The sequence below is a fragment of the Schistocerca americana genome, chromosome 2 (genome assembly GCF_021461395.2).
Source record: "Schistocerca americana isolate TAMUIC-IGC-003095 chromosome 2, iqSchAmer2.1, whole genome shotgun sequence".
In the NCBI taxonomy this organism is placed as follows: domain Eukaryota; kingdom Metazoa; phylum Arthropoda; class Insecta; order Orthoptera; family Acrididae; genus Schistocerca; species Schistocerca americana.
In genome coordinates, this window is record NC_060120.1 from 1,036,514,242 (window position 1) to 1,036,539,968 (window position 25,727).

Consider the following 25,727-nt stretch of genomic DNA (forward strand, 5'->3'; position numbering starts at 1 on the left):
CGAGCGGTTCTAGGCGCTACAGTCTGGAACCGCGCGACCGCTACGGTCGTAGGTTCGAATCCTGCCTCGGGCATGGATGTGTGTGTTGTCCTTAGGTTAGTTAAGTTTAAGTAGTTCTAAGTTCTAGGGCACTGATGACCTCAGAAGTTAAGTCCCATAGTGCTCAGAGCCATTGAACCATTTTAGACGTGCATTCTTACAAAAACCATTCACGAACCGTGGAAGATAGGCCTTGTGGCTGTCTCCAGCGACTACCTGCAGAGGAACACTTCTGAATCTCTCTCCCTCGTGTATTGTGAAAGGTAGACAATTTTGAACAGCCCGCTTATCACCCTCTTGTATTTTAGCTGTACCACCTAGGCCCTCTAACTTTGTCTCTTTTGCATTCCAGTTTTTAACCTCCCTCTGTCTCCCATGTTACTTGTATCTACGCCTCTCTCTATTATTCACTTTTTGCCCTGTGCTGTGAATCGCTAACTCACAGTTTCAGCATTTCATTATCCCATCTTAAGCCCCCATATATACCTCTACAAAGAAACGAAATGTCATATACAGCCATGAATCACTGGATGACGTGAATTCAGTAGTTACATTAGGGCTTCATTCGAAGACTCGATGGCAACAGTTGCCATGAACTCTTCGAATGAAGCACTAGTATAACGATTGAATTCACGACATCCAATGATTTATGGCTGTATATGACATTTCGTTTCTTTGGAGAGATGCATATGGGGGCTGAAGGTGGCGTAATGAAATGCTGAGACTGGTAGCCTTCAAAATAAAGTAGAATAACATTTAAGCTACACGGCGATTGGTGAATTCCATTGACATTGACAATTACTTACCCAGCCGATGTCCCCTGTCCATAGTGGACCAACAGAGGCAGAGGAAACAGGTAAATGAAGTATTGAAATGAACGGCATAAGTGGGGAATCGTGTGTTAAATATTTAACAGAGATGTATTAAGGGGAAAAAATCATCAGAAAGCGCAGAGAGATGAGAGATCAGTTTACCAGTAAATGATGATGTAATTGTTTCAGATGTGGAGGCAGAAGAAGCTTTAAGTCTTTTAAAAGTTGGAAGTCTCCAGGGAAAGCTAGGACCCAATGAATTACTTAAGTATGGAGGATATCCTATAACTGAGCAATTAACCAAGTTGTTTAACAATATTGTAACTAGTAATAAAATTCCAAACGGATGGAGAACTAGAATTACAATTCTCAAAGGAGATAAGAAAAACCATCCAACTACAGGGGGATAAACCTGCTGAGTTCATTTCTTAAACTCATAACAACTATAAAATTAAATAAAACAGAAAGCGTTACAACGCTTGCAGAGGTGCAGTACGGTATTAGATCTGACAGCTCATACACAGACGCAGTATTCATTCTTTTAGAGAAGTACATTGAATGCAACATGCCATCTTATCTTTGTCTCATTCATTTACAGAGGGCTTTCGATAGGATTCTGTTTATAGATGTGGTAAACATGCTCTATAATCTGGGAATTACTTCGAACTCCGTAAAAACAATTGAAGGCTTTTATTCTAACAACTACATCCAGGTGAAAATTGGTTCCAGGTTAACTAGCTGCTCAATAGTGATATTAGACAAGGTGACTCTTTGAGCCCGCTTTTTTTAATGTAGTCATGGACGAGATGATGAAGAACGTATTGACTGGTGGTGGTTACAGAATGGGGGCCGCAGAAAGAGTAAACATAAACCGCAAATAAGGTTAAATTCCTAGTGAGACTCTTATCATACCCAAAATACAGAGATACAGGAGTTCCTGAGGACAGCATCTTAGGACCAATACTGTTCCTGAAATACGTAAATGACTTTCCCAATAGCATTGGCATCGGGGAAAAAATTCTGTTTTCTTTTGACAGGAATATTGTAGTCACTGAGAAAACAGAAGAACTCCTTGTAGAGAAAGCAAATGAAACTCTCAATGAAGTTTATCATCAGTCAGTACACAATAAGGTATGCTGTACACGAGGAAATCAAATGCCACGAATTTCAGCTCCTGCCACCAAGGAAAAAAATTGAACAATAATTTATCTAAGATGATTAGTAAAACATGTTTAAAAAGACAGTTATGAATTAACTGTTATGCAGCATTTTAAATGTAGTAAAGGATTACCTAGCTCATACTGAGTAGTGATACGCAAAAAATGTAACACAAGTAAATGCTTCACACTAATCTTTCGCCTTATAACAACGTTTTCTTTTTTTCTGGAACAAGTTGCTTCTAGAGCTCTGCAGTGCATAATAATAACACCTTATCCTCTTTCTGCGCTCAACATCACACTAAGTATATAGGGGTGCCGGGTCAGTCTTTCAGGCAAGGTGTAAGTAGGCTGTTTAGGTTTCTTATTGGTAACGCCACGTAGCGCTCTGTATGAAAATCACTGGCTGTGCTGTGTGCAGTCTGTGGCTAATTTGCATTCTTGTCTGCCATTGTAGTGTTGGGCAGCTGGATGTTAACAGCGCATAGCGTTCGGCAGTTGGAGGTGAGCCGCCAGCAGTGGTGGATATGGGGAGAGAAATGGCGGAGTTTTGAAATTTGTAAGACTGGATGTCATGAACTGCTATATATATTATGACTATTAAGGTAAATACATCATTTGTTCTCTATCAAAATCTTTCATTTGCTAACTATGCCTATCAGTAGTTAGTGCCTTCAGTAGTTAGAATCTTTTATTTAGCTGGCAGTAGTGGCGCTCGCTATATTGCAGTAGTTCGAGTAACGAAGATTTTTGTGAGGTAAGTGATTTGTGAAAGGTATAGGTTAATGTTAGTCAGGGCCATTCTTTTGTAGGGATTATTGAAAGTCAGATTGCGTTGCGCTAAAAATATTGTGTGACAGTTTAAGCACAGTCATGTATAATTTTTCAAAAGGGGACGTTTCAAAGGAAATGGAAAACTGCGCTACACAAAATGGAAATCAAGCACCCCCTCTATGGTCCTGATAAGAGCTGATAGTATACGTAGCCTTTCATTATGAAATAATTAGTGTACATTATGTGTGGGGTGCTTGGTAGTGAGAAATAAATGTACGGCAGCACTCACTTTTTACATTACAATAGTTTCGGGAGGATGAGGGATCCAGTCTTCATCCGGCCAACTTGATTTGGGTTCCTCGCCGTTTTCCTAAATTACTTCAGGCAAATCCAAGGGTGGTTCCTAATGTGCCACGGTCGCAGGTTCGAACCCTGCCTCGGGCATGGATGTGTGTGATGTCCTTAGGTTAGTTAGTTTTAAGTAGTTCTAAGTTCTAGGGGACTGATGACCTAAGCAGTTAAGTCCCATAGTGCTCAGAGCCATTTGGACCATTTGAACTACCACGTAAACGTCACTACAGATATTCGCATTTAGATTATGACAAGTTCGATATGCTTGCCGTCATGATGTGATGTGGTGCAGGCGAACACCAAAATTCTGCATGACTCGATGAAGTGTCGGAATATCGATGCTGTCGATAACCTCCTGAATTGCTCTTTTCAGCTCAACAATAGTTTTGGGTTTATTGCTGTACTTGTTGCTGTACAGTTTTTTTTAATACAGCCTCACAAAAAGGATTCTCATGTGAAACTTCCTGGCAGATTAAAACTGTGTGCCCGACCGAGACTCGAACTCGGGACCTTTGCCTTTCGCGGGCAGAAGTAAAGCTGTGAGTACCGGCCGCGAGTCGTGCTTCGGTAGCTCAGATGGTAGAGCACTTGCCCGCGAAAGGCAAAGGTCCCGAGTTCGAGTCTCGGTCGGGCCCACAGTTTTAATCTGCCAGGAAGTTTCATATCAGCGCACACTCCGCTGCAGAGTGAAAATCTCATTCAGGAGTCTCATGTGTTTAGATCCGGTGAATTTGGTGGCCAATCGACGCCCATGCCAGCGGCCTCTTGGTACCACAGAGCCAGAATGCGGTGCCCAGAATGCTCCTCCAAGACATCAAACACTCTCCAGCTTCGATGCGGCCTAACTCCGTCTTGCATGAGCCACATCTTGTCGAAATCAGGGTCACTTTGGATAATGGGGATGAAATAATCTTCCAAAACCTTCACGTACCGTTCCGTAGTCACCGTGCCATTAAGGAATATCGGCTCCGATTATTCCGTGACTGCACATTGCACACCACACTGTCTCTCGTTGAGGGTGAAAAGACTTCTCGATCGCGAATTGCGGATTCTCAGTCCCCCAAATGCGCCAAGTTTGCTTATTGACGAACCCATCCAAATAAAGTGGGCTTCGTCGCTAAACCAAACCATACTACGCATACTAATTCCCATCATGCCCCGCAGCCAACTACGCAGTCTGAACGTCCTAAAGCAAACTTTCAGAAGTTATGACGATTTTATTTCACATAGTTCAATAATTCTCAGCCTGTAAAAGTCTGTGCAAACGAATTATATTTTTATATTTGCTCATTCTTAATCTTTAACTCCACGATTTGTCTAATATCCCAGTATAAGTGATCCAAGGATGAGTAAAACTACTGTTAGTAGATGTTAACAAGGTTTTTCTTGACCGAGATGCTCGGGAGTGCCCTCTTGTTTACAAACGAGTGGCGGTAGACGCCTCCGCATCACGGGCACCTCAGGAATGTCGGCACATCCATCTCGCAGCCAGGGGTCGACGAACCCTCACGGACTGGATTCTGTCTTCATGTCGAGACTTTATGCGGCTCGTATGTATAAGTAAGCAGACCCTGTAATTAATTAGTCGTCAGGACGCCATCAACATAATGGTAGCGGTCGTCCGACGAGGCATTACGACGAGATTTCTGTCCGTTATGATGATTAAGCACGTGAAACAACAAATGATTATCCCGAATTACCCGGTTTACAGAAGCTGACAGCGCTCTAAAAGAGACGTACTGTTGCCCGCTGAATGCACTTGGAATGTCTGGTGGAACGAAACACGGCATTTGCTGCTCAGGGACGACAAGAATTACAGTACAGCGACGGCAATAGTACGTCTGGTCAAATGCACCACATCTCACTCGTTTACGTGTTAAAATGGTTTCTTCTTATTTTTAGAAGAGACACTTTACATAGAGCAGAACAGAAAAGCAACTACAATCGCTTACAAGGGGAGGCCGCCAATTGTGAAATTCAGATTCGATTCATACTGCGCATAATAAAAGCTCATGGCCAGAGGTGTAATGTGGCAAAGCACCAAGATGCACTTCTCAGCCGTTGTCGAGAAAATCGACAGTTAAAAGAAACCGTTGCGGTGAAATGCCCTCTACGGTTCATACTTTTATAAAGCGTCGTGGCGCAGCGGTAAGCGCTCGGGTTTGTAATCGGAGGGACGCCGGATCGAATCTCGCGCCATTCAACATTTTTTTTTATTATTAGTTTTTTGTAATTCAAATACATATATATATATATATATATATATATATATATATATATATATATATATATATATAAACTATTAATGAATTGCTTATGCATTTTGGTAAAGGCGGATCGCTCTCCAATTCTACCGCCTCCATTTTTCTGTTTGTTTAACGGGGTGCACCTAAGCTCTCATGTCCGCACTGATTTTCGACGATGTTATAAGTTGCGCTAGGGACCGCATCTACCTTCTTTCGAAGTTAGCAGGCAACTACGCTGTTATGCGGCGGCTCGTTTCGCCCCATTCAACATCTGTCCTTCAAGTGTAACGAGCGAGTGACGGAGCTTATATTTCATACCTGCAACAGCAAATTTGAGTTCGTGGGGTTTCTATTCTAATTTGAACGTTTGACTTACGCTATACGTATTCGTTTCGGAATATCGTTTCTACGTCTTCCGTTAACTATACGTGGTTAACATTATGAAGACAATTAATAACATTTGTGAAATAGAACTTTGTTTGCGGAAAACATAATGATGTTCGAAGTCGCCAGTTTTTCCACGACAAACGACCTTAAACAACTTATTATATGCATAATTGTTGCAACTGATTGCCGGGAATTATATATATATATATATATATATATATATATATATGTATGTGTGTGTGTGTGTGTGTGTGTGTGTGTGTGTGTGTGTGTGTGTGTATAGACACATTTGAATAACAAAAAACAAATACTAAAAAAAAAAATTGCATGGCGCGAGATTCGATACGGCGACCTTCGGATTACGAACCCGAGCGCTTACCGCTGCGCCACGACGCTGTCGATAGTCATTAATCGTTGAGATTATTTCACCGCAACGGTTTATTTTAACTGTCGATTTTCTCGACAACGGCTGAGAAGTGCATCTTGGTGCTTTGCCACATTACACCTCTGGCCATGAGCTTTTATCATGCGCAGTATGAATTGAATCTGAATTTCACAATTGGCGGCCTCCCCTTGTTAGTAGTGGAAAGGGAACGGGAACAGATGAAGTACCTCTAAGACTCTACAAACATTATACGAAAGAATTTGCTTCGCTTCTACCGGCAGTTTATCACATACTGGTGTCCAAAATTAAAGCAACAAACTGCTATTTCCCCGACCTGTGTCTAATTCACAGTATAATCATACAAACTGTCAACAGATATTGTTACGGTCGTGTTCTGCACTGGAGATGGCATTCCGATCAACGGACAAGCACGCCAGCAGTGACGTCAGGACACCTGTCAAGCGGGGTAGTGTTTGCAGAATAGTCCCACGTCCACAATCGCTGTGTACGCAACACAGACGGTGCAGTATGGCACAGAGAAGATGCCTACAGACTCTCTGCTGTGCAGGGTCATAGGAAGAATGGAAGCAGGAGAGCCGTAAAGTGATGTGTCGAAGTGGCCTAATGTGAATCGTTCTGTTGTTTTTCGGATGAGGCGACAGTCTATAGAGACCGAAACTGTATCCCAGAGACCAGAGCAGGGCCGTCCAGGTGTGACATCAGAAAGAGCGGACCGTTATTTGGCTGTAGGGTCACCACGGCACTGCCTTAGTATTGCACTGCAACTGGCATCTGACCTCGCAGCATCCCCTGGACGTGTTGTATCGAGGCAAACGGTGTACAGAAGGCTTCAGCAGGTTGGTCTTTATTGTTGGAGATCTGCTGTCTTTTTACCTCTGGCATGTCTTCACAAAAGAGAATGTCTAGAGTGGAGCCGTCAACATGCCATCAGGACAGTCGAACGGTGATCCAACGTTCTTTTCACAAATGAGACCCGATTTGGTCTGGAGATTGATTCTCGACGGATTCGTATCTAGAGGGTACGTGATTTATGGACCAAAATATTGTGAAAAGAGACCGATATCTAGGAGGATCTCTAATGGTGTAGGCAGGGATTATGTTGACCACTCGAACACCTCTTCATGAAATTGTACGGATGAAGCAGGAAGATTTAACTGCTGTCAGCCGGCCGCGGTGGCAGAGTGGTTCTAGGCGCTTCAGTCCGGAACCGCGTGACTGCTACGGTCGCAGGTTCGAATCTTGCGTCGGGCATGGATGTGTGTGATGTCCTTAGGTTAGTTAGGTTTAAGTAGTTCTAAGTTCTAGGGGACTGATGACCTTAGGTGGTAAGTCCCATAGTGCTCAGAGCAGTTTGAGCCATTTTTTAACTGCTGTGAGGTACCGTGAGGAGATCTTCGGATCTCATGCGCGTTTGTTGCGATGTGCTCTGGGGCCAGACTTCGTATTGATGGACGATAACGCTCGATCTCATAGAGCACTAGTGATTTTTTTTTTTAAAAAAAGAAACAAGATATTTCACGCGTGGCATGGCCTGCTCGCTCTCCCGATTTTCCGATTTGAATGCCATAGAGCACGTCAGGGATGCTCTAGGGACACTGATTGCATCACGTCAGTATCCACCAAACACTCTCCAAAACTTTTGAGCAACTCTGCAGGGCGTTATTGTCTCAAAATGAGACTGATGACATCATTCACAGCATGTCCCGTCGTTGACAGGCCTTTATTGGTGCCAGAGGTGGTCACACCCCAGACTGAGCACATTAACCAGCTGTCAGAATATGTGTGCAAATCCGTTAAGTTAGAAAAAAACGAAGAACATTTATGTAGCGTTATGGATGTTGCAGTTGGTTACTTCTCTATTCTTTACGTTGTTTCTACTTTACTATCACCTGCTTATGCTATTTTGTGGCAAAATAAACGCAACCTTGCAAAATTTCCGTTTGTTGCTTTAATTGTGGACACCAGTCTAGATCTTTGGAGCAACGAAGGGTACCCAGCAACTGGAAAAAAGTGGAGATCATTCCAGTTTTCAACAAGGACCTTAGGACAGATGCATAAAGTTATACACCGTTGAAGTCAATCTGTTGTAGAATTATCGAACATGTTTTATGCTCAAGAATTATGTCGAATATGGAGAACGAAAATAACCTGTATAGAAATCACGTGGATTCCGCAAACACAGATCTTGCGAAACTCAGCTCTCTCTGTTCCTCCATGAGATCCATAGCGCTGTAGACACCGTCGCTCAAGTTGATGCCATGTGCCTCCAGGAAGGCATTTGATACCCTCCCTCACTGCTGTCTAGAGAGAAAAATATGTAGAATATTGGACCAGATTTGCGACTGGATTCAAGACTTCCTGGCAGATAGAGCGCAACTCGTTGCTCTTAACGAAACAAAATCGACAGACGCAAAGGCAATTTCCAGAGTTCTCCAAGGAAGCGTGATAGGAACGTTACTGTTTGCAGTGTATATAAATGATCTAGCAGAAAGCGTGAAATGGTCTTAAAGACTGTTCGGGGATGACGCTGTTAGCAGTACCCACAGCCTGCGAGACCTCACTTTAGGGAAAACTAACCCTTTCGCGGAGATGGCAGTAGACCTTTTGTGTTGGCCATCATGTCGGTGTGGGCGTGGAGGGGCTCCACCTGTTACATACATAAAAAAGCGTCAGATGGTCTTAAAGACTGTTCGGAAATGACGCTGTTATTTATAACAATGTAGCAACGCCGATTATGACATGCAGAGGATTGATGAATGTTGCAGGCACTAACAGTTGCTCCTGAACGTAAATAAATGTAACATACTACGCATAATAATGCATGTACAACCATACTATTCAAGAAAAACTGCTGGAAACAGTATCTACCGTACAATATCGAGGAATAACTATCCAGAGCGATCTTAAGTGGAATAATCACAGGAACCAAATGGCAGGAAAAGCAGACGCCAGACTGAGACTCTCCCTACGAATATTATCAAAATGTAACTCATCCACGAAGGAAGTGGCTAATAAGGCGCTTGCTCGACCGATTCTTGAATACTGCTCATCGGTATGGGATCGTCACCAGGTAGGACTGACAGAAGAGATGGAGAAGATGCAACGGAGGACGGCGAGTTTCGTCACGTCATTGTTTAGTCGGCCCGAGAGCGTTACCGGGATGCTCCACAGAACTCCTTTGGCAGACGTTACAAGAGAGGCGTTGTGCATCGCGGAGAGGTGCAGTATACTATTGAAACCTGGAGAGAGTCGGACAACAGATTAATTCCACCCACATACATCTCGCGTAATGACCAAGAAAGAAAATTCGAAAAATTAGAGCCAATACAAAGACTTACGTACAATCATTTCTACTACTCTCCATTCGCGAGTGGAAAAGGATAGCTGGAACCAGTTAGTGGTGACAGAAGTACCCTACGCCCCACACCATTAGGTGGAGTATTATGTGCATGAAAATGTAGATCACTAAAACGTAGTGTGAAACGGCTATGTCGATAGGAAATTATTCTAGTCAACAACAGCGTGAGAAGGAAAGGCGATATACTGTGCTTTTCTTTTTAATAAAAATCAATTACCTTGTTTGAGCATTGGTAGATGCGGCATACGCACCTTAGTGATTCTGCGAGGTATTTAGAAACTCTTGTTACGAGTTGCTAAGACCTGGGTCTAGTTCTGGGTAGATAACAGTGAAAGAACAAATACTCGTAGTTTTCCAGATGCAACAAAGGTTGTGGTAAAGTGTTTCGACTCCAGACCACGGCTTGATATCATTATGGGAGCCGTTATTACTCTTACACTATCTTTGCAATTTCTTTGAGATCAATACTTGGAGGGTTGAAAAATATACAAGGTTATTACTAATGATTGAAGCGATTTCACAGCTCTACAATAACTTTATTATTTGAGATATTTTCACAATGCTTTGCACACACATACAAAAACTCAAAAAGTTTTTTTAGGCATTCACAAATGTTCGATATGTGCCCCTTTAGTGATTCGGCAGACATCAAGCCGATAATCAAGTGCCTCCCACACTCGGCGCAGCATGTCCCCATCAATGAGTTCGAAAGCATCGTTGATGCGAGCTCGCAGTTCTGGCACGTTTCTTGGTAGAGGAGGTTTAAACACTGAATCTTTCACATAACCCCACAGAAAGAAGTCGCATGGGGTTAAGTCGGGAGAGCGTGGAGGCCATGACATGAATTGCTGATCATGATCTCCACCACAACCGATCCATCGGTTTTCCAATCACCTGTTTAAGAAACGCCGAACATCACGATGGAAGTGCGGTGGAGCACCATCCTGTTGAAAGATGAAAATAGCTCCCTGCTTGCTTTATTCGTCGACTTCCGCGGGTTACGCGTGAAACTTGCCCACACGCGTTCAACCGTTTCTTCGCTCACTGCAGGCCGACCCGTTGATTTCCCCTTACAGAGGCATCCAGAAGCTTTACACTGCGTATACCATCGCCGAATGGAGTTTGCAGTTGGTGGATCTTTGTTGAAGTTCGTCCTGAAGTTTCGTTGCACTGTTATGACTGACTGATGTGAGTGCATTTCAAGCATGACATACGCTTTCTCAGTTCCTGTCGCCATTTTGTCTCACTGCGCTCTTGAGCGCTCTGGCGGCAGAAACCTGAAGTGCGGCTTCAGCCGAACAAAACTTTATGAGTTTTTCTACGTATCTGTAGTGTGTCGTGACCATATGTCAATGAATGGAGCTACAGTGAATTTATGAAATCGCTTCAATCATTTGTAATAGCCCTTTACCTATTTTCTGCCTGAAAAGTGGTTTTTGAAATTTTACGCGGAACACGATGACGCACTGACAACTTTCTGGATTCTTGTTCCGGAGAAAGGCGCTTCTATTCCGCGTCTTCTCATCCAGATTAGTACAGGGTGTTTATAAATGAATATCGGGGTTTTAACGCTTTATAATCTTTATTACATTAAACTTACTGTTATAAATGATATCTCAAATGAAAGAGCAACTCAAATAGTTTTACCAAGAACCTTATAGATGTTCAATTTGAGCACTGGCATAACGAAGTACGCAGTTCGTTGATCTTCACTGTACCCTAGCGCTGGACAGGTCGCAAGGGGCACCCTGACAGGGCTTGCTTTGTATGGCCTCCACGTTTACCCGACCTAACGCCATGCGATTTGTTCCTTTGGGGCTTCATCAAGGATCGTGTGTGCGTGTCTTCGCTACCAGCAGACCTCCCTGAATTAAGAAACTGGGTTGAAGCAGTTGTTGCTACAATCACTGAAGACAAATTTATCAACGTTTGGGAAGAACTCGGCTATAGACTTGATGTGTGCCGTGTGACAAATGGTGCTCACATTGAACATTTACTCGTATAAGGTTCTTGATAAAACTGTTTGAGTTGCTCTTTCATTTGACATATCATTTATAACTGTAAGTTTAATATAATACACTACTGGCCATTAAAATTGCTACACCACGAAGATGACGTGCTACAGACGCGAAATTTAACCGACAGGAAAAAGATGCTGTGATATGCAAATGATTAGCTTTTCAGAGCATTCACACAAGGTTGGTGCCGGTGGAGACACCTACAACGTGCTAACGTGAGGAAAGTTTCCAACCAATTTATCATACACAAACAGCAGTTGATCGGCGTTGCCTGGTGAAACGTTGTTGTGATGCCTCATGTAAGGAGGAGAAATGCGTACCATCACGTTTCCGACTTTGATAAAGGTCGGATTGTGGCCTACCGCGATTGCGGTTTATCGTATCGCGACATTGCTGCTCGCGTTGGTCGAGATCCAATGACTGTTAGCAGAATATGGAATCGGTGGGTTCAGGAGGGTAATACGGAACGCCGTGCTGGATCCAAACGGCCTCGATCACTAGCAGTCGAGATGACAGGCATCTTATCCGCATTGCTGTAACGGATCGTGCAGCCATGTCTCGATCCCGGTGTCAACAGATGGGGACGTTTGCAAGACAACAACTATCTGCACGAACAGTTCGACGATGTTTAAGCTCGGAGACCATGGCTGCGGTTACCGTTGACGCTGCATCACAGACAGGAGCGCCTGCGATGGTGTACTCAACGACGAACCTGGGTACACGAATGGCAAAACGTAATTTTTTCGGATGAATCCAGTTTCTGTTTACAGCATCATGACGGTCGCATCCGTGTTTGGCGGTATCGCGGTGAACGCACATTGGAAGCACGTATTTGTCATCGCCATACTGGTGTATCACCCGGCGTGATGGTATGGGGTGCCATTGGTTACACGTCTCGGTCACCTATTGTTCGCATTGACGGTACTTTGAACAGTGGACGTTACATTTAAGATGTGTTACGACCAGTGGCTCTACCCTTCATTCGATCCCTGAGAAACCCTACATATCAGCAGGATAATGCACGACCACATGCTGCAGGTCCTGTACGGGCCTTTCTGCATAGAGAAAATGTTCGACTGCTGCCCTGGCCAGCACATTCTGCAGATCTCTCACCAACTGAAAACGTCTGGTCAATGGTGGCCGAGCAACTGGCTCGTCACAATACATCTACATCTACATCCATACTCTGTAAGCCACCTGACGGTGTGTGGCGGAGGGTACCTTTAGTACCTCTATCCGTTCTCCCTTCTATTGTTCGTGGAAAGAAAGATTGTCGGTATGCCTCTGTGTGGGCTCTAATCTCTCTGATTATATTCTCATGGTCTCTTCGCGAGATATACGTAGGAGGGAGCAATATACTGCTTGAATCTTCGGTGAAGGTATGTTCTCGAAACTTCAACACAAGCCCGTACCGAGCTACTGAGCGTCTCTCCTGCAGAGTCTTCCACTGGAGTTTATCTATCATCTCCGTAACGCTTTCGCGATTACTACATGATCCTGTAACGAAGCGCGCTGCTCTCCGTTGGATCATCTCTATCTCTTCTATCAACCCTATCTGGTACGGATCCCACACTGCTGAACAGTATTCAAGCAGTGGGCGAACAAGGGTACTGTAACCAACTTCCTTTGTTTTCGGATTGCATTTCCTTAGGATTCTTCCAATGAATCTCAGTCTGACATCTGCTTTACCAACAATCAGCTTTATATGATCATTCCATTTTAAATCACTCCTAATGTGTACTCCCAGATAATTTATGGGATTAACTGCTTCCAGTTGCTGACCTGCTATTTTGTAGCTAAATGATAAGCGATTTATCTTGCTATGTATTTGCAGCACATTACGCTTGTCTACGTTGCCATTCCCTGCACCATGCGTCAATTCGCTGCAGATCCTCCTGCATTTCAGTACAATTTTCCATTGTTACAACCTCTCGATATACCACAGCATCATCTGCAAAAAGTCTCAGTGAACTTCCGATGTCATCCACAAGGCCATTTATGTGTATTGTGAATAGCAACGGTCCTACGACACTGCCCTGCGGCACACCTGAAATTACTCTTACTTTGGAAGACTTCTCTCCATTGAGAATGAGATGCTGCGTTCTGTTATCTAGGAACTCTTCAATCCAATCGCACAACTGTTCGGATAGTCTGTATGCTCTTACTTTGTTCATTAAACGATTGTGGGGAACTGTATCAAACGCCTTGCGGAAGTCAAGAAACACTTCATCTACCTGTGAACTCGTGTCTATGGCCCTCTGAGTCTCGTGGGCGAATAGCGCGAGCTGGGTTTCACACGATCATCTTTTTCGAAACCCATGCTGATTCCTACAGAGTAGATTTCTAGTCTCCAGAAAAGTCATTATACTCGAACATAATACGTGTTCCAAAATTCTACAACTGATCGACGTTAGACATATAGGTCTATAGTTCTGCACATCTGTTCGACGTCCCTTCTTGAAAACGGGGATGACCTGTGCCCTTTTCCAATCCTTTGGAACGCTACGCTCTTCTAGAGACCTAGGGTACACCGCTGCAAGAATGGGGGCAAGTTCCTTCGCGTACTCTGTGTAAAATCGAACTGGTATCTCATCAGGTCTAGCGGCCTTTCCTCTTTTCAGCGATTTTAATTGTTTCTCTATCCCTCTGTCGTCTATTTCGATATCTACCATTTTGTCATCTGTGCGACAATCTAGAGAAGGAACTACAGTGCAGTCTTCCTCCGTGAAACAGCTTTGGAAAAAGACATTTAGTATTTCGGCCTTTAGTCTGTAATCCTCTGTTTCGGTACCATTTTGGTCACAGAGTGTCTGGACATTTTGTTTTGATCCACCTACCGCTTTGACATAAGACCAAAATTTCTTAGGATTTTCTGCCAAGTCAGTACATAGAACTTTACTTTCGAATTCATTGAACGCCTCTCGCATAGCCCTCCTCACACTACATTTCGCTTCGCGTAATTTTTGTTTGTCGGCAAGGCTTTGGCTATGTTTATGTTTGCTGTGAAGTTCCCTTTGCTTCCGCAGCAGTTTTCTGACTCGGTTGTTGTACCACGGTGGCTCTTTCCCATCTGTTCCGATCCTACTTGGCACATACTCATCTAACGCATATTGTACGATGGTTTTGAACTTTGTCCACTGATCCTCAACACTATCTGTACTTGAGACAAAACTTTTGTGTTGAGCCATCAGGTACTCTGTAAACTGCTTTTTGTCACTTTTGCTAAACAGAAAAATCTTCCTACCTTTCCTAATATCTCTATTTACGGCTGAAATCATCGATACGCCAGTCACCTTGATGAACTGTGGTATCGTGTTGAAGCTGCATGGGCAGCTGTACGTGTACACGCCATCCAAGCTCTGTTTGACTCAATTCCCAGGCGTATCAAGGCATTTATTACGTCCAGAGGTGGTTGTTCTGGGTACTGATTTCTCAGGCTCGATGCCTCCGAATTGCGTGAAAGTGTAATCACATGTCAGTTCTAGCATAATATATTTGTCCAGTGAATACCCGTTTATCATCTGCATTTGTTCTAGGTGTAGCAATTTTAATGGCCAGTAGTGTAAATGTTATAAAGCGTTGAAACCCAGATATTCATTTATAAACACCCTGTATTTCCTCCATTTCGCTAAGAATCTTAAGGAAAGTATCGTGGTGATTGCTTTCAAACAGAACGACTGGTTTCCTTCCCCATTCGGATGTTGTGCTCCACATATAATGACCTCGTCTCTTCCTTTTTTTCTTTAAAAAAAAAAAAGAATCTAAGAAGTTTTTACTGAAATGTATAGTGTGCTTGCTCTAGTAGCTGAAAATTAAGATGAGTCAGTTTTTCTCGGCATTGCTACAAACCCGTAGACATTCAGATTGCAAATCATTGCGTATGATCGACATTCCTTGTTAATCCGATCACACGTGATTGCAACACACTCTAGCAGTATTCACGTGTTATTCATACAAGTCTTGTGATCAATGGTTCAAATGGTTCAAATGGCTCTGAGCACTATGGGACTCAACTGCTGTGGTCATAAGTCCCCTAGAACTTAGAACTACTTAAACCTAACTAACCTAAGGACAGCACACAACACCCAGCCATCACGAGGCAGAGAAAATCCCTGACCCCGCCGGGAATCGAACCCGGGAACCCGGGCGTAGGAAGCGAGAACTTGTGATCAATCTCTCTGTCAACAAGCTACAGTTATCGTTAACCACCCAGTGAGTGAAAACTTATAATTTGGTGTATCTAAGGTTGAATTTTCTTTAACGATCCACTTAGTATAATTTTACACTTAGATACAATTTGAACGTACAGAGAACGTGGGGCATATGTAGTAGTAGCAATAGTTTTATTCCTCCGTGGATAACTTTTACAAGAATACCGTGCATGTCATGGTATCACGGTTTACGAACATACGATAAAAGCGGAAAAATTCTCCTATCGGAGCTGAAAGAAGCGGGTATTCCGGTTTACTTAAGATACTCTGAGTGAAAAAAGGGATCCAGCTACCTCACTGTAGCTCGCTCAGTACCTTTCAAAAGTTTGCCATGGGAACATATTCGCGCTCTTTTTAACATGCAACTGACCCGCCGTTTTCACACCCTCCCTTAAGTGTAACTCACTCACACCTACTAGTCCATCGCTGTAAGTATCTATCCACTCCCACTTGCCCACTCTCAGTCACGCATTCAGGCAAACCGTTATCATATTCTCTTTGTGTATCTCTGTCCCCTGTCTCACAGCCACAGCCTCCTTCGTTCTGTCCTACTACTACTGTCTCCTCTCACTGTCATTTTCTCCCTCTTGCTCTCTCTTTCTGCCACTGTCTCATTCATTCCTCCCCACCGCTGCTGTTTCTTCTCGCTGTCACTATCTCTCTCTTCCTTGTTGTAGTTGTCATATACTTTGTCCCTCATTATCAAGGGCTCTCACCCACTTCCAGTTTCTCCGTCTCTTTATTCCTCTCCCACTGGCTTATCCCCTTCACTCTTTTCATCACACTGTTCTGTCACTGTCACCTATGTTCCACTGCCACCGTGCCCCTCTCTTTCTCTCACCCTGCCATTGTCTCCTTCCCACTTTCTATACCTCATCCCCGTCTACGGTCGTCCAATATTTATAACTGTTCCGTCTCTTCCCCGCTTCCACTGTCTCCTTCTCTCTCAACATAAAATATCGCGAATATGTTCACACGCCAAAACTTCTGTGAAAAAATTTTAAAGGTGCTGAGGAAGATAGAACGAGGCAGCTGGTACGCCACTTTACAGTCAGACCTTTTAAACAGGAGCATATTCGCCTTTTTTGTGCTCCAATAGGAATTAACAACAGCTGATTCTCTTCTTTTCCCTTCTACAGCAGAGAATGTCACTCATACGAAAAGAACTCAATGGGTCAATAAAGTTTTCATTGAATTAGCAAAACTTATGTTACATTTCATAATTTTGCTTACGCTTCAGTACTACAATATGGGGTTCCCATAATCCTACCAATGATGACTGAGATACTTTACAGCCTCCCCATGCTACGTCACTTTATAAACTACGATTTTGCCTGACGCAGGATTTTACGAGCGTATTTTACGCGTACAGTGTAAGTAGGCTGTTTAGGTTTTTATGTTGGTAACGCCATGTAGCGCTCTATATGAAAATCACTGACTTGTGCTGTGGGCAGTCTGTGGCTGGGTGGATTGTTGGAATAGTCGCTATTGTAGTGTTGGACAGTTAGCTGTGAACAGCGCGTAGCGTTGCGCAGTTGGAGGTGAGCCGCCAGCAGTGGTGGATGTGGGGAGAGAAATGGCGGAGTTTTGAGAGCGGATGATCTGGACGTGTGTCCATCAGAGACAGTAAATTTGTAAGACTGGATGCCATGAACTGCTATATATATTATGACTTTTGAACACTATTAAGGTAAATACATTGTTTGTTCTCTATCAAAATCTTTCATTTGCTAACTATGCCTATCAGTAGTTAGTGACTTCAGTAGTTAGAATCTTTTATTTAGCTGGCAGTATTGGCGCTCACTGTCTTGCAGTAGTTCGAGTAACGAAGATTTATGTGAGATAAGTGATTCATGAAAGGTATAGGTTATTGGTAGTCAGGGCCATTCTTTTGTAGGGATTATTGGAAGTCAGATTGCGTTGCGCTAAAAAATATTGTGCGTCAGTTTAGTGATGATCAGAATAAGTAAAGAGAGAACTGTATGAGTATGTTCAGTTTTGCTCAGTTGTTTGAAAATCAAATAACGTAGAAGTTTCCAGCATAGTCATTCTTAATTTTTGAAGGGGAAGCTTCACGGTTTCCATGTGCCTCAACGCATGCATGTCTCATTCGTTCACATCCGCCAGGCTGCATCCGAACAGTGTCAAAGGCAGCATGAATACGCTTGCTCCAGTGTCTCCATACCTGGAATGAGCACTGCATACACGATACTTTCGAGATGGCCCCATAACCAAAAATCGCACTGGTTGATATCCGATGAACGAGCAAGCCATACAACTGGACCCCCCAGTCCGATCCATCGACCAGGTTCTGAGCACCTAAGGACATCATACACATCCACGCCCGAGGCAGGATTCGAACCTGCGACCGTAGCGGTCGCGCGGTTCCAGACAGAAGCGCCTAGAACCGCTCGGGCACACCGGCCGGCCATCGACCAGGGTAGAAATGCTTCCGGACGTTAACGGGGAAGTGGGCTGGAGCACCATCATGTAGCAGCCACATAACCCTTCGCATCATCAATGGCACTTCCTCGAACAGTGGAGGCAAAGTCATTTATGGCACAAATTTTGATACAAACTCACTCATCGCAACTTACAGTATAGGGTAATTGCTTCCTGTTCAGTGCCGAACTCCGCTAATTCTGAATTCCAATTTTCCTTCAATCCTCTCTAACACGTTCTGTCCTACCTTTGGTCTGCGAACCCTCCTAGTTCCTTCAGCCGCTGCTTTGAATGACTTGTTAATAATCGGTTTCACAAGCTGCGACATCGTAGCGAAAAAACAGTGACCCGTATATGTAATAAGTTTGTAAGTAGGCTGTTTAGGTTTTTTTATTGGTAACGCCACGTAGCGCTCTGTATGAAAATCACTGGCTGTGCTGTGTGCAGTCTGTGGCTGGTTTGCATTGTTGTTTGTTATTTTAGTGTTGGGCAGCTGGATGTTAACAGCGCGTAGCGTTGCGCAGTTGGAGGTGAGCCGCCAGCAGTGATGGATGTGGGGAGAGAGATGGCGAAGTTTTGAGAGCGGATGATCTGGACGTGGGTCCATCAGAAACAGTACATTTTTAAGACTGGATGTCATGAACTGATATATGTATTATGACTTTTGAACACCTTTAAGGTAAATACATTGTTTGTTCTCTATTAAAATCTTTCATTTGCTAACTATAGCAGTCTGGTCCCTTTAATCCCCCAAACCAACTCGCCCAACTCGCTAACTATGCCTATCAGTAGTTAGTGCCTTCAGTAGTCTGAATCTTTTATTTAGCTGGCAGTATCGGCGCTCACTGTATTGCAGTAGTTCGAATAACGAAGATTTTTGGTGAGGTAAGTGATTTGTGAAAGGTATAGTTTAACGTTAGTCAGGGCCATTCTTTTGTAGGGATTATTGAAAGTCAGATTGCGTTGCGCTAAAAATTTTGTGTGTCAGTTTAGTGTTGATCAGAATACGTAAAGAGAGAAATGCCTGAGTACGTTCAGTTCTGCTCAGCTGTTTGAAAATCAAATAACGTAAGAGATTTATCAGCACAGTCATTCATAAATTTTTCTAAGGGGACGTTTCAACAGGTAGGGCAACTTTGAACCTCTGTATCTCGGAAACGAATAAAGATATCAAGAAAATTTGCGAGGTTGTTCGAAAGCGGGATCTTAGGAACATATCGTAAAAATTTCAGTCTTTCTCTGTTCATAACCCTCTAGTAATCCGTGGCTCGGTTTTTGTGCAAAAAAATGGTAAAAAAAGTTTTGTGGGGGGTCTCTAATGAAAAAGAATAAACCGATTTCCTCCATTTATCTAAAGCAGGAGGAAGTTTGCATTATTCATACTTTGACCCTGTACTGACGGTCCTTCCGTTGGGTATACAAATGTTCCCTAGGCCAAAGGGTATCCAAAACACTTGGCCCTGCCTAACACCAACAGACTCCAAGGTATGAACCCCGGAAGAATCTTCTTGTTATGCGCTTTGTTTTGGAACATGGAAGTATTTAAATGCGAGTGTGTGGCTACGTATACCTAATATGACTAGACTGACAAAGATGGGTCAAACAGTCGGCCGTATCCTGACAATGGGAACCATCCCGGAATTTGCCTGAACTAATTTAGGGGAACTACGGAAAAACCTATATCTGGGTAGCTGGACGAAGTATGGGGCCTCCTTACTCCAGAATACAAGGCCATTCTTTTTCATCTCATCTATAATGCTGATAAGCAAAAAAAAAAGTGTTTAGTAATACAGAAAGCTAGTGCTACTCTGTCCATTCATTCCTCATTACCAATCACTATACACAATACACACACTATAAACTGACGCCAGGACCATAAGTACACTCTGTGGTTTCCATTTTGTTTATCGCAGCTCCCAATTTGCTTGCCAGGGCAACTGAGTTAGCATCCTCAACAGTCAGTGAGATTTAATTTCAGAAATAGTTCGAGGTGTCGATATTAAAACAGCAGATCTTTGGGAATAAGGATTCTAAAAATAAAAAAATTAAAAATAAAAAACGACTAAGTGCGAGTAGGACTAGAGCTCTGAGGGTTCCGTAAAAATTATGTGTATCGATAGTTCAACCGCCGCGCGGGATTACCCGAGCGGTCTTAGGCGCTGCAGTCATGGACTGCGCGGCTGGTCGTGTCGGAGGTTCGAGTCCTCCCTCGGGCATGGGTGTGTGTGTTTGTCCTTAGAATAATTTAGGTTAATTAGTGTGTAAGCTTAGTGACTGATTACCTTAGCAGTTACGGCCCAATAAGATTTCACACACATTTGAACATTTGATAGTTCAACCTGACCGGGAATCGAGAATCACGACGATTTTTGCCTGCTATCGATATCGATACTGGCAATATATCTATACTACGAAATTTTTTCTTGTGATATAGTCACAAATTAACAATTTTCGGATTTTTTTCCCTTGTACTGTGGAAACCTTGTTTGTTGTCAGTTTTGATGAGTCTAGGTCAACGGCAATTACCCTATACTGTAGGTTACGATGAGTGAGTCTGTATCAAAATATGTGCCATAAATGACTGTATCTTTCGACTACATTGATATGGAAGCTTAAATTTTTTATACCGCCAAGGGAGCGTAGACGTTGGTATGTGGCAAATTTAAAATTGGTACGTATAGTCGTTCCTGATCAAAATGAGTCTTAGCAGTCGGACAGACAGACAGATGACAGAGTGGTCCCCTAACGATTCCTTTTTTTACCGATTGAAGCACGGGTCCGTAAAAAGATCGTTCTTGTACTACGTTGAGGCCCTCTAGGCACCACATTCCACAGCAGTTCTCATTCCTTGGCTGTTATTTACTTTTCTTCCAGTATTCCTTCGTTGTTTCTCAAGGTTTCTTTTTCCTACCGTCAGACCACTTTCTTTCTTTGCCCTCCTTCCTTCGAATTCTTCCTGTTTTAGTTTTTCTCCAAAAATATGTTTTTCCAATATTTGTTCTCTTACTTTATTCTTTTGCTTGTATTTCTTATTCTCACGAATCCAGGTGGTTGTTAATTCTTTTCCCTACGATATTTGACAGTCTGCTTGTTCAGTCTACGGTCATCCATTCAGTAGATACGTCCAAAAAATAGCACTCTTCTCTTCCTTATTGTTTCTGATATGTTTCTATGTACTGATAAATTTTGTCGTTACTTCTTAATTTCCAAAATGCTGTATTTTTCTGAGGGCCAGATATTTTATGTACAGTTCTTCTTTCTAATATTTATGACTTATCAAGCTTATAATTTTATACTGGACATTCGTTATCATATAGGCAGTCTGGATGCACTACTGTATTGTACTGCTATTTTAAAGCTTTTTTAGATAAGCACTTTGGCTCGCTTATAACATTTACTTTTTCGTACTTGTGTATCCTTTCCTCTGAAGCAGAGTTTTATTAACCGTTTTCTTGAATGATCCTCCCCCAAATATTTGAAATTTTACACCTTTTCTTTTTGCCCCATATATGTTTTTAAATACTTTGGAGCTACATACGCTAGGCTTTCTGAAAGCATTCCAAAATTATCTGCAAACCTTGCGCAATTTATTACAACACCTCCGTTCTTTCTCACTCGAACGAGTGGCGATATTTTGGATTTTTTAAAGTTTTTTCCAACTTTTTATTAGTGTTATTAGTATAGTTATTAGTGTTTTTACCTGTGTTACATTTTATACCAAACCACTAATGTTTGTTATCTGTCCTTCACTACATCCCATTGTGCTTCAACTGAACTCATTTTCCAGTTCATTTGAGTTTACACAGATATTAATTTGTCTTAGCATAGCACTCATAAGACAGAAAACGCAGACACACACACACACACACACACACACACACACACACACACACACACACAAACACACATACACAGGAAAAAGAACACCTTGAACGACTGTGAACTATGTCGACCCGCGCGTTCAGGGCCAACATCGGTATCGCAGCGTAACATCACCTAGGAGTAAAATCTGCCTACGGCTCCCGTTGTCGCTTTAAATCAAAGGTAATGGACCAGTGTGACTTGAGCAAACATGTAGGATGCTTCACAGTCGTATGCGCCAAACCGTACCACCAAATCAGTGTTTGAAGAAGGTCACATTATTGGCATGAGAGAATGTGCTACATCCCTCCACGAAATTGCTGCTCGTGTGGGACGAAGTGTTCCGGCAGTGCAACGGGTATGTGCCGAATGGTTCACGGAAGGCCGTAGAACACGACGAGGTGGGTCTGGTCGTACCACCCATATCAGCCACCCCCGTCCCTCCCCCTTCACCCGAGAAGATCGACACGCTATCGGAATAACATTGCAAGACACCTCGGCTGTCGCCGTTTATTACGTTATGGGTTACGTGCGTGTCGTCCACTTCTCCGTCTACCAATGGCGAATATGCAGAAATACGCGGACGAATCCAAGCTCTGTTTTTTTGAAATTCATGGCCGTATTTTGGTTCACCGCAGACAGAGGGAGCAGCATCACAGTGATTCCATTCTCACAAGACATACAGCGCCAACTCAAGGCATTACAGTGTGGGGTGCTATTGAGTACATCCACAAATCACAGCTGGTGTGTGTCCAGGGCACTGTGACCTGCGTGACCTACGTGAATGACATCCTGCGTCCCGTAATGCTACGCTTTCTGCACAACACCCGAGACGCCAATTTTCAGCAAGACATTACACGGCCACATGTTGCCGCACGAACACCTGCCTTCTTGGTGTCGGAAGTTCCATGCGGCTTTTCGCGGATGATGCTGTAGTATACAGAGAACTTGCAGCATTAGAAAATTGTAGCGAAATGCAGGAAGATCTGCAGCGGATAGGCACTTGGTGCAGGGAGTGGCAACTGTCCCTTAACATAGACAAATGTAATGTATTGCGAATACATAGAAAGAAGGATCCTTTATTGTATGATTATATGATAGTGGACCAAACACTGGTAGCAGTTACTTCTGTAAAATATCTGGGAGTATGCGTGCGGAACGATTTAAAGTGGAATGATCATATAAAATTAATTGTTGGTAAGGCGGGTACCAGGTTGAGATTCATTGGGAGAGTCCTTAGAAAATGTAGTCCATCAACAAAGGAGGTGGCTTACAAAACACTCGTTCGACCTATACTTGAGTATTGCTCATCAGTGTGGGATCCGTACCAGATCGGTTTGACGGAGGAGATAGAGAAGATCCAAAGGAGAGCGGCGCGTTTCGTCACAGGGTTATTTGGTAAGCGTGATAGCGTTACGGAGATGTTTAATAAACTCATGTGGCAGACTCTGCAAGAGAGGCGCTCTGCATCGCGGTGTAGCTTGCTCGCCAGGTTTCGAGAGGGTGCGTTTCTGGATGAGGTATCGAATATATTGCTTCCCCCTACTTATACCTCCCGAGGAGATCGCGAATGTAAAATTAGAGAGATTCGAGCGCGCACGGAGGCTTTCAGACAGTCGTTCTTCCCGCGAACCATACGCGACTGGAACAGGAAAGGGAGGTAATGACAGTGGCACGTAAAGTGCCCTCCGCCACACACCGTTGGCTGGCTTGCGCAGTATAAATGTAGATGTGGATGTAGATGTAGGATGTCAGCCTTTTGCCCTGACCCGCCAGATCACCAGACTTGTCGCCAAAACTAAAATATGCGGAGTGTGGTGAAACGACGGGTGCAGCGCTGTGTCCCAATACCAACCACCACAAGTGACCTTTGGAACCAGGTGACTGCAGCATGGATGGCTGTACCACAGGACGCCATTCACGCGTCGATGCCATCATGCGTGCAAGAAGTGAACAGAACCGATGGCAGATTCTGTGCCTACTAGGCAACAGGACATATGTTGAGACAATGTGACTGAAAAGCTAATCATTTCTGCAGAACATACTAATGTTCCTGTCCTGTGAATATGAACGTGCCTATCGCCCGACGCGTTCTTTCTGGTGTTTCAGCAGGTATATGCAATTTCGTTCCTGCCTTGTGTGGCTGTAGTGAGCCCAAACAAGTACTGTTCGTCAGGTCCTTCATGAGACGGCCAGTGCCAATGGAAAGCCTCTACATCTATATCTACATCCATACTCCGCAAGCCACCTGACGGTGTGTGGCGGAGGGTACCTTGAGTACCTCTATCGGTTCTCCCTTCTATTCCAGTCTCGTATTGTTCGTGGAAAGAAAGATTGTCGGTATGCCTCTGGGTGGGCTCTAATCTCTCTGATTATATCCTCATGGTCTCTTCGCGAGATATACGTAGGAGGAAGCAACACACTGCTTGACTCCTCGGTGAAGGTATGTTCTCGAAAATTCAACAAAATCCCGTACCGAGCTACTGAGCGTCTCTCTTGCAGAGTCTTCCACTGTAGTTTATCTATCATCTGCGTAACGCTTTCGTGATTACTAAATGATCCTGTAACGAAGCGCGCTGCTCTCCGTTGGATCTTCTCTATCTCTTATATCAACCCTATCTGGTACGGATCCCACACCAGTGAGCAGTATTCAAGCAGTGGGCGAACAAGTGTACTGTAACCTACTTCCTTTGTTTTCGGACTGCATTTCCTTAGGATTCTTGCAATGAATCACAGTCTGGCATCTGCTTTACCGACGATTAATTTTATATGGTCATTCCATTTTAAATCACTCCTAATGCGTACTCCCAGATAATTTATGGGATTAACTGCTTCCAGTTGCTGACCTGCTATATTGTAGCTAAATGGTAAATGATCTTTCTTTCTATGTATTCGCAGCACATTAAACTTGTCTACATTGAGATTCAATTGCCTGTTTGTTTCCCTAAATTATTTTTAAAGCGGAATTTTAAGTTCCCGTTGGACAGAGCGGTCCCAGATCAGTGTAGTGCGATATTCTGTTTATCGACATATATTAGCAGGTACAGCAAAACTCTAAGAGGAACTAGCACTCTAGTAGCCACAGTATTGCAATGACCCGCGCTAACTGCCACTGCCAAGATTGCAGCCCTACTGAGTCGCTGCTGTGTTGCTGTTTATTCTTCGTGTTCTATTGTCCCTGTCAGTACAAATCGATACAACTGATATCGGACTAGATTAATCTGGGACCGCTCTACCGAATGAACGCGTAAAAGTCCGGTTTAAAAACAGTTTTGTTTGCAATGGGAAACAAACGGACGCATTTTGTTGACACTTGGCATCGTATGAAAGACGTGACGAGCAGTAATTGGTTGGGCCGACTCTAGCTACACTACGGGTAAACGAAATTTGCAAGTGTCTGCCGGAGCACCAGAGAAAATACGCCGACGACTCCTCCACCACACACCATAATGTTGATTACGGAGTGTTGAAGTAAGGTCGGTTAAAGGAAGCACAAACGATTAGTCAGTACGATGAGCGATGGGTGGGGGAGGGTGTGAGGGAGAAAGAAAATGCAATTAGTATATTTTTAGAATGCAGGAGATAGCTTGAAAGGGAGAGTGAAAGAAGTGAAATGGGGATCCGGCAAGAAGCTGGTTATTACTGTCAGGCACGTGAGGCCGCTC